This window comes from Amphiura filiformis, chromosome 10, assembly GCF_039555335.1.
Source record: "Amphiura filiformis chromosome 10, Afil_fr2py, whole genome shotgun sequence".
NCBI lineage: Eukaryota > Metazoa > Echinodermata > Ophiuroidea > Amphilepidida > Amphiuridae > Amphiura > Amphiura filiformis.
The window spans coordinates 31,340,020-31,355,889 of record NC_092637.1 but is presented as its reverse complement, the minus strand read 5'-3'; the positions used below and the strand labels follow the sequence as shown (position 1 = coordinate 31,355,889).

The following is a 15,870-nucleotide window of genomic DNA, read 5'->3' as shown; positions in this document are numbered from 1 at the left end:
TTTCTATGCTATTCAAGTTGCAACTCGATAAATGACCTGGAAATCAAAGAAGTTCCTCATCAAAGTAAAACTGCTCGAGTCGCAAAATCCTATATGCTTAAAAAAAAAATTATGCTATTCAAGTTTCAACTCGACAAACTGACCAGGAAATCAAAGAAGTTCCTCATCAAAGTGAGACTGTTCGAGTCGTAAATCCTTTGCAAAATGTATCAGTAAAAGTTGCACTTACCATTCCTGCAATGTTTACTCTTCAATTACATTTCAGTTGATGTGGCTGACGATCTGAGTGTCAATTTCGTACTGAATTTTTTCATTATTTCTGAAACAAACAAAATCAAAGTAAACATTGTTATGGTAATCGCTAAACAGACAGCAAAAGAATTAGGTACCAGTAGCCTAATTTTCACCATATATGTTGTAATAATTAGTACCATCAGCCAATAGCTGCATCGTTTGGCTCGGATTTAAGACTCCCCATTTGTTGAAACCTGTCAAAAAATAATGACACGATGATCCAAATTACTATGTGGATCAGCATTTCCGTAAAAATTTTCTCATTTTTTCACATTACGTGGTCCTCCGCTATTATTGTTTTGCATGTTTGGTCATCTTGAATGCAGTCGTGGTGATTGTAGACACCAGAATTTCTATTTCTTCAATCACTAGCCTGGTTAATTACATCTGCCCATATCACTACAGTAAACTATGCTGTATCATTGTAAGCTTCCAGTAAGCTTAACTCGGTTTCCACTTGAGGAAGCGTACTGTATTATTAGTAGTTTAGCTGTATATAACACAAAGCTCTATCTTGCTGGTCTGAGCAACCACAAATGAGAACATTCATAAAGAAAATTATGATTTTGATGTCCGTAATCACACACACCGACTGCAGCCAATTAAACACACAAAACAAAATGGTGGAAATTAGCCTCGCTTTCAAATTCGGACTGGACCCATTTGCCATTCAAGCAGGTCAAACATCGGAACCGACCCATTGCCTTTTTACACCGAGTCAATAATGACTCATTAAAAGTATTTACAGGTACATTTACTCACCATACGTGGGTCAATGCAACTGGGTAACATTGTAATGACTCATTATATGTGAGTCGCTGCTCTTGGTTACCATGTACGCATGTCATTTGACCTAATTAGGCGTGTCAGATGAAATTACTCACTGCAAATGAGTCAAGTGACCCATCTGTGACCCAGAAAAGTTTTCTGTGTACAAGAGAACTGCACAGTGCTTTCCAGTGCTTTTTGCAATTTTCGATTTCGTTCCTTCATTGGGTTTTCGATCACTGTTTCTCTAATCTCAACGATTTCAACAAATGTTAAAATAGTTAAAATTAAGCTTGACAATGGACAAATGGACGACAATGGGTGGACATAACTGTTACATGTACCTTAATTCTTTTGCTGTGTCTATTTTAATACGTGTCTATTTTAATACGTCGTAAACACTATGGATCACAATAGCCTCATCTCAATGGCATAGTTCAATACTTCAGTCAAACAATCACAGTACAAAATTTGACCTCAAGTTGCAGAGTATGAGTTTTTTTACCCAAATTTTCAAAGGTCATTCAATGAATGTACAAATGTATTCAGTTGAAGAACTGTGTCTTGATAGATGAGCATGTTGTGAATCCTAGTGAAAAACCTGAAAAAATCTTCAGGTAAAAACCTGCCCCTTTAACTTGAGCAATTTGTCATGTTTGTGGTCAGTATTATTAAATACGCCCTTCAGTCCTTACAACCATACTGCCAATCCTTCTCCACCCCTTTACTCCTAAAATCACCTACAAATCCCTAACAAACCCTTCAGTAATCCTCCATCACAATAGCGAGTGACGAGCGACTGACTAGCAGGAAGGGGTGTAAACATATCACTCCTTACCCCTAAGGTAAATGAGATTGGTAAAATCCAGAGAAGAGCGGCCCGCATGGTTTGTAATGACTATCAACAAACCACTAGTGCATCTGGTCTGATAAGAGATCTTGGCTGGGACATGTTAAGCACACGGAGGAAGATCGCTAGGGTCAACGTACTACACAAAGCCATAGGGGGTCACCTGGCCCTACCAGTGTCGGACTACCTGCGCCCGGCCAGCCGCTTCACAAGACGCTCTACCACCAATACTTACATACCATACCACGCCAGAACCAATTGTTTCAAGAACTCTTTTGTACCTCGCACCGTCGTGGACTGGAACTCAGATCACTTCCACCTGACTTCCATTCAATTGAAGAACCTAACCAATTCAAATCAAGCACTTCAGAATACTACAAGAACCAAGACACAATAAATAATATCAGAGACTAAGTAGCAGCACAGCATTTGCGCACTCACACCCTCTTCGTGTGATTCCTTGTGGAATGTTGGAGAGTATCCAGAAAGAAGAAGAAGAAGAAGGCAAATTAAGGGCATACACAAGGGATAGCCTGCTGTTATAAACCCGGCATTTTTTCACTTTTCAGTGTGATTTAAAATGAACTGTACCCAACTTTACCCATTTTTTTAAATATATATTCGCGGAGATTGTACATATCAAAAAACTTATCATAGAAAGCAGTGATAAGTGTTCTGTAGTAGAAATTTTGAATTTTGATATTAAATAAGTAGTTTTAGTCAGAAGATATCGCATTTTCAGTTTATCATCCCATTTTTAGACCAACACATGGAACTAAGTTTATCCGTGTTCTCTACCGCAGTAACAAAATTGGTGTGTTTTTATAAAAAAATGTACTTTTCTTCAAAACCATTTGAGGTAAAGACATGATTTTTTCACCAATAACAGGTAACATACTATCCTGTTACAGCTTTAACACAAATTATTTAAATGTCGGTAAGTATTTTATTTTAATTTTTTAATTTGGGTACAGTTCATTTTAAATCACCCTGTATACTTCGTATATTTATATTTTTTTACAATATTTTTACATGTCTAATAAATGTAATACTCATACATGTTGGGCTATTCAGTTGAAATCCATACACCCCCTATGGAAGACATGACCTTAATCTTCCACACAGGGAATGTAGATTTCACATGAAGCCACACATTCGGAAATCACACACCCTGTGTGGAAGATTAAGGTCATGTCTATGATGTCTTCCATATGTGTATGGATTTCAACTGGTAAAGCCCAATATACTCCAAATGACAGAATAACCAGCATCCCATGTAACATGTTTATTTATATAAAGTGATGCTGCCTATTATTGGATGCACCCGTTTACAAGAATGTTTCGGTTGTTGAATTCAGTCACCTCAATGAACGTCAAAGCGTATTTTAAGCTGTTTGTGTTCCAATTATTTTTTGCTCGGAAAATAAATGGCAGAGGTTCCCAATTTTGGACCCACAGTGAATCTTCTTCGAGGTCTGAGCTGTATGATGAGTACATGGGTAATTGAACACATTTACATCACATTAGATCAATGAATCATGTTTATGTACCAGGATTATAAGAAGTAAGATTCCCTGCCTTATCTTACGAGGTGGCATCAAACGACTTGAGCAAATCGTAGATCCATCTTTGGACCAAAATTGGGTTATTCCTTCATGTAATTTTACACGAAATGAGGGTTAGGGTTAGGGTTAAGGTTAGGATTAGTTTAGGGTTAGGATTAGGGTTAGGGCTAGGATTAGGGTTATGATTATGATTAGGCTTAGGGTTAGGATTAGGGTTAGAGTTAGGATTAGATTACACGAAATAATTACATGAAGGATCGACCCAAAATTGCCTCAGTAGGCACATAGCTGCACATGAAGCTACTATATATATCTTCATGGTAGGAATGAAAGGAAAGGCACGGCATATTTGAATGAATGCATTTACTTGTGAACCTGGGGGCATATCATAAAATTTTTTGGTGGGTATGTTCCCCCGGAATTTTAAGGTGGTGGGCTTTTGGGAGCTGAAGGCGTACCGGTAAAAGGGATTTTTTTGAGCTACGATAAAGTAAAAGGGGGTCTTTTTGAGCTCAATGGGAACAGTCAAAATGAATGGTCTTTAACTTTCTGGTTGAAAATCGCCTGAAAAAACCCCAGAAATGGCCTTTTAGTGCTGAAATTATCCAAATCAAGGGTCTTTCGGAGCTCTATTTTGGTCAAATTTAGGGGGTCTTTTGGAGCTGCGAAATCCAAAATGGGGGATCTTTCCGGGAGAACATACCCGTATGGTCATTTGTGTTAAGTGCCCCCCTGTGAATTTCCAAAATGCAGCGAGAACTACCACTAGACTATATCATAATATTATATATTCCCTGACCAACTGCTGACCGAAAAGGCATTCGACACTAGTAATCGAATCATGAAGCTCTCTACTACTTTCATGATCGAATTGGTCTGGCAACTTCGTTTTGTACATTCTTCAATTCCAGAGCATCTTTCGTTAAAGACAAGCCTGTGATAACTGGAGTACCGGACTGTTTGTTGAAATACCTTGGATAATATTCATACGTTGAGTGCCATTAAGTCCAGAAAAGAGACCGTATTTTGATTTCTGTAAACCATGTCAATTTCAAAGATCTTGCCCTTTCTTTCAGGTAAAACGCAGTATGCTTTTTACAAGTAGATAGCCCTGTATTGCGTTTACCTCACTGATTACATACATGATAGGTCCCATGTAAAAGAGCTGTATCTGAAAGAGCTACTGTGGGGGTAGACGTGGTATAATCGATTTTCATTATCTAAATCAATATATTATTGATGTTTTGCGAAAGTTCATTCTACAAATCATATACTTTGAAAACTTGCTTGATTTTGTTGTTAATGAGTTATGTACGTTTTAAGGGATGGGTTTATATGTGTGTAAATGGAGGAGAAATGGGAGGATTTTGGCATGTTTGCTGTGATTGTTTGCCTAGCAATATTGATCACAAGTACACAATTGATGGTGCATATCAAGGACCAAACTCTATAGTTTTATATTTGAGCACGATCACTTCTGTAAGGTCATGGGAAATTATGTAAATCGGCTTTTATATTTGATGTTGCATATCGGCTCACGCACTTTATTTTTGTACCCAGTATTTCACAAAGTCCCTGTACTCTGATGACCCTATGACTTTTTGCTGGTATGTTGAGCACTTTAAACAATTAATTATAGTACTTACCTCCTACTTTAGGAACATGCGTATGTCTTTATGTATGTCGACCATGTCAACAACCCAGTGTAGTTTTACATGGTTGGAAAAGTCTATTTCCTTTCGCTATTTTGCCAATCATAATTCATAAATTGTCCAACTTTTTGACAAAAAGAGTTTTACAACTATTCCGCCAGCAAGGAAACACAAATTTATGTGTATCCAGTGCGTCCTTTACGTTTAAATAGTTCAGTTTATTGTCAAGTTGTGCCTCTATACGCCATATTTACGGAATTGATGATACGAGCTGATACGGAATTTTTGAACCCAAATTTCTTGAAATATACATTACCTTTTTAACTTCTCGCCACGAAATTGGATTCATAAGAAGGTCAAATACAAGCATTCCATTATGGCTGGTATCATCATCTCGATTGGTGTCTTGTGTTAGTATTATTCCATATTTTGCTGGTAGAAGTTCAATGAAACCCTCCATAATTCACGACTACTGTCACTTGTGTTATAAACTCGATGTGTTTACTATATTGTCGCTCGGATCCGCGACTAATCGCAGGGACCAGTCTATCATTAGCTATTCTATACACTTTTCAATAGCCTTATTGTGATGTGTGGGAGGTTTAAAAGCCGAGCCATGAACAAAATATAATGCGAGCACCCGGGGGGCATCAACTTTAGAGGTGACGGTATGTGCCTGTCAATATATGCCCCTCTTTTGAAGCCGACTATACCCGATGTCCAGGCACCTTCAGTTTTCAAAATATTATACCCAATGACCCCTTTTTCATTTTGATTGTACATAATGACACTTTTTTTTATAAAAAAAACCCAACGTTTTGTACTGATATGCGCCTACTTCGCGACGCTTGTACAAAATGTAGGCACATATACCCATCAATTCTAAAGTTGAGTGCCCCAGGGGCGAGCGCATACTGCGGGCCAATGAACAATGAGATAGTGGCTTTTCTGATATCACTTTGAGGAACTGTTGAAGTATAAATCAGCCAACGAGTAGGTGTGTCCAAATTGCACATCTTGAATTGAGACCAAGACATGCTGTTATTTCAATTGTTATATCGTTCCGGTTGGTTTATTACCTACCATTGCCTACGAGATGCAGTTCTAAGGTGACAGGGGGACAGGTCTGCAATTCGATTCCACAACCATTCATACCTTTCATCTGTTTTATTGTATTATCGTGCGAATTGCTCCGTGGTACCTTACGGGTACCTGAATTTTATTTGAATGAAGATGACTCTGTCATGCTCGACGTCATATTGCATAATTTCTATACAGTATATGCAATAAACCAACCAGAACAGTATAACAATTGAAATAATAGGCAGTTCTAAGATAGGTTAAGAAGAATATAACGTCATTCTGTATTATTATTCAAGGTTGTAACGTGTGTCTATGCTGTCATGTAGGCCTACCTGGCAACAGACACGCCCCCGGTACAAACAGATGGAATTTGTAGAAAAGCGTGATTATGACAAAAAACATTAAAAAATGATACTTTGAGGTATTGTTTTTTTAATTTTTGTATGGCAGATCATACATACACATGTGCTGAGGTCAAAAGGTAACAATTTTGTTTTTGACCCCTGACTCACCTGTCATTCCAAACAACCCCTTAAGTGTTGTTGTTTCAGCCCTCTTTAATAACTCAAGAGCCACACCTACAAAAGTATAATGATACTTTAATTCTTCTACACACTCCCTATGAAATGATGCAATTTTTGCCAAAGCTCACTACCAATCGTAGCTGTGAACTACCAAATCGCAACAGTTTAAAATAGTTGATAACCTTAACCCTATTCTAAATGTTTCCCTGTGGATATGCCTACTGTTAAATATCTTTAACAATACAAAAAAATGGTTTCCTTTAACAAAAACACTCTTGAAACTTTGCAGGAGTTCTCCAAATTAAAAAAATTGTCTTTTTGTTACAACAAAGTTCTGGAATAATATTACAATTATGGTACTATTGGGTCTCTTTTAATAGTGCATATAACTGATCAAGTTAGAATAATTTGGAAGAGCTACTGAGCTTGTTGAAATTAAGCGATTTAAGCCACTCTATCAAAAATACCACATAAAAGGACCCAGAAGTTGTTCTTTGTAACTTTTCGTTAATAATAGGGTCCTATTGTCTTTTTGTTTCAACGGTAGAAAGGGGGGGGGGCATTAAATGTAACTTTATTGAACCTGCATTATTCTTTTGACTGTATACGTCCTTTTGACTCTTTAAAAAACAAATTCACTCGGATAAAAGTTTAATTCACCGTTCCATTTCCACTCATCATACTCATTCCATTCCACTCTCGATTCCACTTATATCGTATATCAGGGTATGATATTAAGATACAGTATGCAGACTCTGGTATTAGTAATTATGTTTCTTGTATTGCCAATTTTCTGGTATAGAGGATTTACATAGGGGCCTACTAAAAATATGAGGGGCGGTCAATAAGTTCGTAGAACAAGGTATACTTTAAAGAGTACTATAGCCAAATGATATCTAGCTCACACCTGAACATGGTCACTGCATACCTTAATGCACACGTCGCAATTTTTCTTGAAACCTTCTATGTCAACAAACTGGAAGTCTTCCGATTGCTCCATTGAGCGATCTACTACTTAAAATGTTAAAATAGGTTTCACTAACTGGAGCTCGTCACCTTAACAAACCGAGAATAGGTGCAGGACACAATCCTAGAACAGTCCTATTCCTTCCACCAACCTAGCCTGAGTCCCTCGGTCTCTCACTCGCAAAATGGCGGACAAACATGCGTAGTATTCGAGACTGGAGGATTCAGTCTATCACCAACCTTCTTCATTTGATGGCTTGCCTCAATTTTGCTATCAAAATTTTATGATATATGTCTGTGATTGTACTTTCATTTGGCCAATGATCTATCATCCATGCAGATTCTCCCTAAATCTCAGGAAACAGCGATGAATACCTTCCACTATGGTGACCGAGTGATGATCTTCTTAGGGATAGGAGATCCAGGTGCTTCCACTGAATGGGCTCATAATTCCAATGTCTTATTACCATGATCACCTTTAGCCAAATATATATAGATGGAACTTGTCAAGCTCCTCATGCTAAGTGCATAGAAGGTGTGGATCTGATTATGTCACCTGGTATCAATTTTGTGCATGAAGATTCTGGGACCCCCCCATGTAGAAGACACACTGGAGTACCCAAACGTTAATAGATTTATGATGAAAACACTTTCATCAGAGTTGTCATATTTTCCTAGCAGTCTTTTGGAGCAATTTCCATGATGATCCTGTATTTACTTCTGGTAGTACAAGTGTGTGAATTCAAGGAGCTAGGCTTCCTCTATGCATGTCTACAGAGGGTCCTGCCCATAAGTGCAAAAGTGTAATATTTTGGCAGTAATATTTTGAAGGAACAAGCTTTCAAATGAGATCCCCGGGGATGAGATCAAATTCATTATCTTGCGACAAAGTAGCTAAGTTGTTCTACGAACTTTTTGACAGCCCCTTGTAGCTCACTCTTCATTCATCATCTGTTACAAACTTACAATTCGAGTATAGAGCCATAGCTAAACAATAATTGCTGTATTTATAATAAATGGTCGCTACTGTTAAACGTACAAGCGCAACTTAAACTTAAACTTGATAAAAATGATTAATCTGATACATTTTGTCTAGCTGATCAAGATAGAATGCTATCACTATCATCAGGCTATACTATGCTCGGTATGTGTTCAACTTGACCTCAACCAACGCCTTGAGCAATGGCAGCAAATGTGACATGCTTTGCGTTCGGCAGAATGCTTTGATACGAACTCGAGCCTACTTTTTACTTCACGAAACCAGCTGATGATGATGCCGAGTGATGATGTGTTTTAGTTCCTCCATAAATGTAAAAAATAAAATTAGCTTCATCACTGGCTTACATCTCATTCGCTTCCCACTGTCTCCCACTCTTTATTTCTCATATCGCACACAAAACTAAATGTGAAAACAGTGAACCTTTGCTCACATGTCAAGCCACGCCTGTACGGGGTAGGGGGTAGGGGCAGGAGGTACAGTCGCACCCCTAAAATAAGCAAAAAATAAGTCCATTCTTTCTAACAGTGAATAAGTAAAAATCGTAATTTGGGAGCGTATCGAGCAAAAAAACCAGTATTTTAAATGCTTTAGTTTTTGGTCAAAAAGGTCAACATTTTGAGCAGGTTGCCTACTTTTCAAAATAGCCCCCTGAAGAAAAGGTCCACTTTTTCGTAATAGGCACCCCCCCAAAAAAAAACCCCACAAAAACAACAACCCCCAAACCTGCGTACGGGCCTGAGGTAGGCCTACTCTGTAAGCTATAAGATCATTAAATAGCTGTTGTTCAGCAGGTAAAGTGTTAAATCCTGAAAGCAGGCATGTAATTCCACATACAGTACTCAGTAGCTTCGAAAGTTTCTGCTACACCACATCTCGCATTACATGTACCTTATTTCACCATAGATCCCAGTCCTTAGGCCAATGGGTACAGCCATTAGAGGTAAATTAAAATATTGACAGGTTTGTTTTCTTTTAATTATACGATACGTGCCTTTAACGTTTAAAGGGAATATTGTTTTACAATTATTGAATAGTTGCTGTTCTCAAATTATATTATAACGGACGCGTAGCGGTTAAGGTTTCTCCTCATAATCGTGAGGTATGGGCGAAGTTGTGGTCGTGGGTTCGAGTCCCTGTAGCACTTTCCGGGTTGCGCACTTAAGGAAAGGCGCTTTACGTCGCTTGCCTCACCCCACCCAAGAATAATGGGAAGCTGTTGGCAAATAATTATAAGTGTCGAGAGAAACTGCACTATAAAAAAAACCTCATATTAAATTAGTTGCACTTGGGCCTGAACAACAGAACGACCATCCCTGGAACGACATACATGACTGTACAAATAAATTGTAGTATGCTCTATTCGATCATCATGCCTTCAAAAGGCGTATGGTTCGATTATGGCTTTATTTTCTTTCCAAGTTCATTTTCATGTAGTGGGACATGGCCCTAGTGGGACATGGACCTAGTGGGACATGGCCCTAGTGGGACATGGCCCTAGTGGGACATGGCCCTAGTGGGACATGGACCTAGTGGGACATGGACCTAGTGGGACATGGACCTAGTGGGACATGGACTAAGTGGGACATGGCCCTAGTGGGACATGGACCAAGTGGGACATGCATGGCCCTAGTGGGACATGGACCAAGTGGGACATGGCCCTAGTGGGATTGGACCAAATGGGATTGGACCAAATGGGAACTGGACCAAGTGGGAATGGACAAAATGGGATTGGACCAAATGGGATTGGACCAAATGGGAATAATCCAACAAAGTTCCATGTTTGTTTTAATTGTTTGTAACCGAGTTCCATAGCCTGAGAGGAAATCTTCACGACTCCTAAAATTATTATAAATTTACCCAAAAAATCGCAAAATTACACAAACGAAACCAATATTAGTCATATAAATAACCGAACGCAAAATAGTTTCCGGAAACAAAACATTTTACTATTCAACATCTATCAGGGATAGGGATGTGAGACAACCTTCAGTATAAAAGTTGGTTTTGCCCCAAGAATTAAGTCGATTTTATTTCGGCTTTTTACAAACGCCTGTTCGGTTTCAGTCAAGCATATTAATGGTTCGGTTTCAGACAAGCATAAAGTGGCGTCAGACCCACAAAGTATAAATCGCCTAAAGAAACAAAATTGTTATACATGTACATGAGGTCCTATTTAGGTATAAACTTTGGTTAAGGGTTTTCTGACAACAGCTTTGCGATAAAAACAAACGATCAAAGGATTTTATGGAAGTGAAATCTTCTATATCGTCGTGTTTTGTTGACGTCTGTCATTGGCTACAGCTGAACTATTAAGACTGTGCTGTTTTTGGATGACAACCAAAGTATAGCGGTAACTCGTGCTTGCTGCAAACCTTTAGTGACTTAAAGAAAACAAGCTTTTCTTGTTACATTTTGAAAGGGTAATCCTCAAAAACATGAGTCAACTGTAGGGTTCGTCTTCATATTTTGAGTACAAACTCATGTGCGAGAGCAACCACATCTTTACCGATGACCTTGAAAGGAAATCTGGACTGAAACCTGGTCCTGTGTCACAACCTGGGGTACCTCTGTGTTACATAGTAAAAAAATGAAATGTTTCAAACATTTTACCTACACGTCTCATTTGAAGTGGTTCATCCTCCTGAGCATTTTGACACCTTTTTTTTTTTATGGAAATCGGTTAAAAAATGAGAGAGTGCGGGCAAAAACAATCACAAAGTATAGGTGGGATTTAACCCCACCTCTTTTTCCACATTTACAATCATTCTGAGCGAGTATTAGTCTTTTAAATGACCTTCTGTATTTATTTACTTGGTTTAGATGTCTGGGAGACATTTTTTTATTAGATTCAAATTTTTAATGAGGGTTTTAGATCAAATTTACGATACGAATCCTCCTCCTAATCCTTCTCTACCTAATCCTCAACCACCCTTGGCACATTACATGCCAAAAAAAAAAAAAAAAAAAAACAGGATAAAAACATGAGTAATATAAACTATATTAGCCTCAGTTTAAGACCTAATTGAATCTTCTAAGTGAAGAAATACTTAGTACTCAAGCGACACTGTTTTGAAGTCCAAGCTGCACATCAAAATGTAACAAAACTACCTTTTTGGGTACCCCAGTATATGACACAGGATCACCTACCAATCATTGTTGTAATACCGTAGAATTCCATCTATAAGCATATGTAAATGAGTGGTATTTTTTTTGACGAAAGAGATGAATGGCAGACACCGGAGAAAACCTTCTGATCATTACAAACACTCGCTGAGCAGCAAGACCTTCCTCTAAGCTTTTAATCCGATAAGCTGATTATCTATTTGTTTTCATGAATTGGAAGACATTCTTTGATGTATTACTGAGCTCAATCGTCATAAAATTCCTGGAGCGTGAGCCACCCAGGATGGTGGCTCAGCATAGTATTTTATTAACAGAAGGTTTTCTCCAAATTCGTTTCCTAATGAAATAGATTAGTCTTACAAAAATACTTGTATGTAGTTGCTGAATAGTTGCTGTTGTTGTAATATAGTAGGCACTTTTAATGTTTTGGTGGAGGTTGTCTTTTAAAACTATTTACATCGCATGCAATTTGTGTTGCTTATATTTTTGTCTCACTTTAAATGTTTGGATGATATCCTATAAAATCAGCATGCTACTGAAATATGTGTGTCAACTTTAATCTTAAGCTTTTGGAATGTCAGTAGGCATGGTGGTAGGCCTAGAACAGACTACAGTGCATTTTTTCCAGGGTATCAGTATGACATTTCATATCGTACCATTTTCACAGCAGGAATTGTAGCTTTTGTAACTATACATTTATTGGAGTGAAATTAAAGAAATGATACACACGAATGTTTTAAAGCGAAGGATTCTTGTACAGCTAGCATCGTGAGAGCTATCCGGGGAGCTATCAGCAAGCATTATTAACCATGTTGAACCAGGGATGTGGTTGAGCTTAAATAATTGACTCTTCGAGGTTGGCAAGATATTAAAGCTTTGTTCAGACGGGGTTAGGTTTAGAGTTAAGTTCGTGTTAGGCTAACACTAAGCTACCTCAGAGGTAGCTTAAGCTTAACCCCGAGGAATCTATAATGGTGCAGTAAACCACGATGCGATAGCTGCAGCTATAACACGGAGCTCGGAGTGCTTAGAGTTAACGACATCACTGCATCCGTGTTACGCTAACACAGAGGTAACGCTCCCGTCTGAACATAAGTCAATGGTCCAATTTACAGTGGCATAGTTAGGTAATCTCTATTCAACAACCATAGCTCAAAATTTGACCCCTAATTTTGGAGTATGAAGTTGTACCACCCACACTCAAAGGTCATTCTATTACGTGAAGAAGCTTAAGTTATAAGAACGGTGTAGGCCTACTGACAGATGAGTATGTGATCCTAGTCAGCTCGTGAGACACGTGAGAGCTTAATATCAATAGTTCAAGTGTTATCACGTTCCTGTCTTCGTGTGTCATCATCATGTAACAACAATACAAGCAGCATCACATTTCGTATTTAAGTACAACAGAGCGTCTCAATGGTTCAAGTGTAACATTAGTGTTAGTCAGTAGTAGGCCTAGGCTTATTAGCCTATAAACATCGAAAAAAAGACATGCCAGATGACTCTATGACTTTATGAGGGAGTATTAATGTCCGGCTCAAAAATGCACCGTAGACTTGAAGACAACTGACAGAACTGATAAAATCCCTTTTTAACGACGACAAATCGTATTAATAGAAGTCCAATCTACTCCACCAGACAGAGTTTAGTATGTCAAAGAAAACCAAAATAAATCCTTTTTTGGGAAAAATGTAAACTTTTGGCGTCATCCACAGTCGCCTTCACGCAGCGGCCAAATTAGCTCTTCAATTATCTGATTTCTATGCTCTTCTCTGATTAACTGTAATTTCACAGCAAACCCCAATTTTGTTATAGACTGTTATTATTGTCTTCCGCAGGATCGGGCCGGGAAGAAGATGATTCCTCAATATTTGCTCCATGATTTGTTAATATTTATTTTGGATTCACAACCTCATATCTCTTAAGAGAACGAGATAAGAACAGAAGGAATTTATTTTGTCAACACACGAACTACCACTAAACAAACCTTACATTCTGGTATTTACCATGATTACGAGTACATACCAGGCGGCGGATGACATGATCGAGCCGGCAACTTGTGAAACCGCCCGGCCGTATGGCATTTTCCATAGCCGGTTAGTTTTGTGGGGTTCATTATCGAACCCCAACGGTTTTAGCTTGTATTTATATTATTTATCAACATAGGCCTATTTGTTTGTGATATTTCAAGCGTTTTAAAATTTCAAAATAATCCCATTCAATTACACGGTTGACGATGAAAATTTACTGAATTTAGAGAATGCAATGCGGCCAACACCTGAGTACATACGGCATTATACAAAGATAAGTTTAGCAGCAAACACAAAAATGTTCTTTAAACCTTTATTCAAAATGCTATTATAACATTTAAATGTCGGGTTATATAGATCATGATTTGTTTGTAAAACGTTATTGTAAAATATTTTGGGCAAACATTTTTGCAAAATATTTCGTCAACAGTTAAATAATATTCTGTTAGAATGTCTTGCATCACGCTTTCAAAAATGTTTTATGAATGTTATTAAAACGTTTTTATACCTTTTAACGTCCCTTTAACGTCACATTTACATTTTAATCTACATCGTTATAACTCATGTAGCACTTTTTAATCCTCAAATTGTGTACAATTATACTTTGTTATTAAATAAGAAGTATACAGTACAGATGGTGCAGAGCCATGATATACGGAAAGAAGCGTGATTTATTGCTTTATCAAGTAACCTCATATTATCGTTTACCGGTTGAAGTTGTATCTGCGCATGAAAAGAATGTTTCGTCTTCAGTAGATAGCATACAGCATATTAATATATAACTGTAAAAAATCACTGTAATTTTGACGGTAGACTACCTGGCACTTAAGTTACCAGCATTCTACCGTAAAAAACGACGATACGGTGGATGTTATTTGAAAAGAATTAATGTTTCGTCTTCAGTAGATAGCATACAGCATATTATATCACTGTAAAAAAATGACTGTAATTTTGACGGTAGACTAGTACCTGGCACTTAAGTTATCAGCATTCTACCGTAAAAAACGACGATACGATGGATATTATCTAAGAGAATGTTTCGTCTTCAGTAGATAGCATACAGCATATTATATCACTGTAAATATAATTTTGACTGTAAATTTTACGATAGAATACCTGGCAACTAAGTTACCAGCATTCTACCGTAAAAATCGACGATGCGGTGGATGTTATTTGAAAAGAATTAATGTTTCGTCATCAGTAGATAGCATACAGCATATATACCTGGCACTAAGTTGCCAGCATTCTACCGTAAAAAACGAGGATACGGTGGATGTTATCTGAAAAGAATGTTTCGTCTTCAGTAGATAGCATACAGCATATTATGTGCCACATAGATGTAGATGTCCAAATTTAATTGGTGATAATTTGGCGGTCCGGGCGAGCTTGTGTCCTGACGGGACCAGGTACATGCAAAATGCTCAAACCAATCTGAAAAGCTTACATAGCATGTTGGCATCTATATATGACTACAAAAAAAAACATAATTGAAGAAAAGGAGCATTGAAAAAGCAAGTGTACAATTTTGCTCGCAATCCTTATTCGAGATTGAGAAAGATGCTCGAATCTTATAGGAGTGTTAGACCCCTATAAATTATAGGGCCTAGTAGGCCTATAGAAGGAAGGTTAGGCAATTGTTTTGTAAAACTGCTGTAAAAATGTATATAGGGGCCCAAGAGACTGGTAGCTTTACAGTGACACTACTTATATCGGTTGAAGTTTTGCTTTATTACTATTATTATGATTATCATTGGTAATTTCACGAGCAATTCTGTTTATTCTACAGTTGAGGACAATGACATGCTAGGCCACCATATAAAATCATTATAACTTTAACGCAATGTAGGGCCTATACTGGTTTTTTGTTTATCATCATTCATCCAACACACCTCGGGCAAGAAACAAGTCACAAGTGCTTTATAAACTTATCGCAATAATCGGCTCATTAACAGTAATGCTAGACCAAGTAGTGACCTGCGTGACTTTAAAACCTCATTCATGTTCTGTTATCAGGT

The 15,870-nt window shown here is 37.8% G+C and overlaps 1 protein-coding gene across 1 annotated transcript in view; it reads right to left on the bottom strand.

Moving 5' to 3' along the window:
• Positions 1-15,870, bottom strand: part of LOC140162740 (heparan sulfate glucosamine 3-O-sulfotransferase 1-like) — an 86,490-nt gene that overhangs the window by 55,704 nt on the left and 14,916 nt on the right. The window contains exon 2 of the mRNA XM_072186026.1: positions 230-319. The gene's annotated coding sequence lies outside the window, so the exon portion shown is untranslated. The remainder of the gene's footprint in view (positions 1-229; positions 320-15,870) is intronic.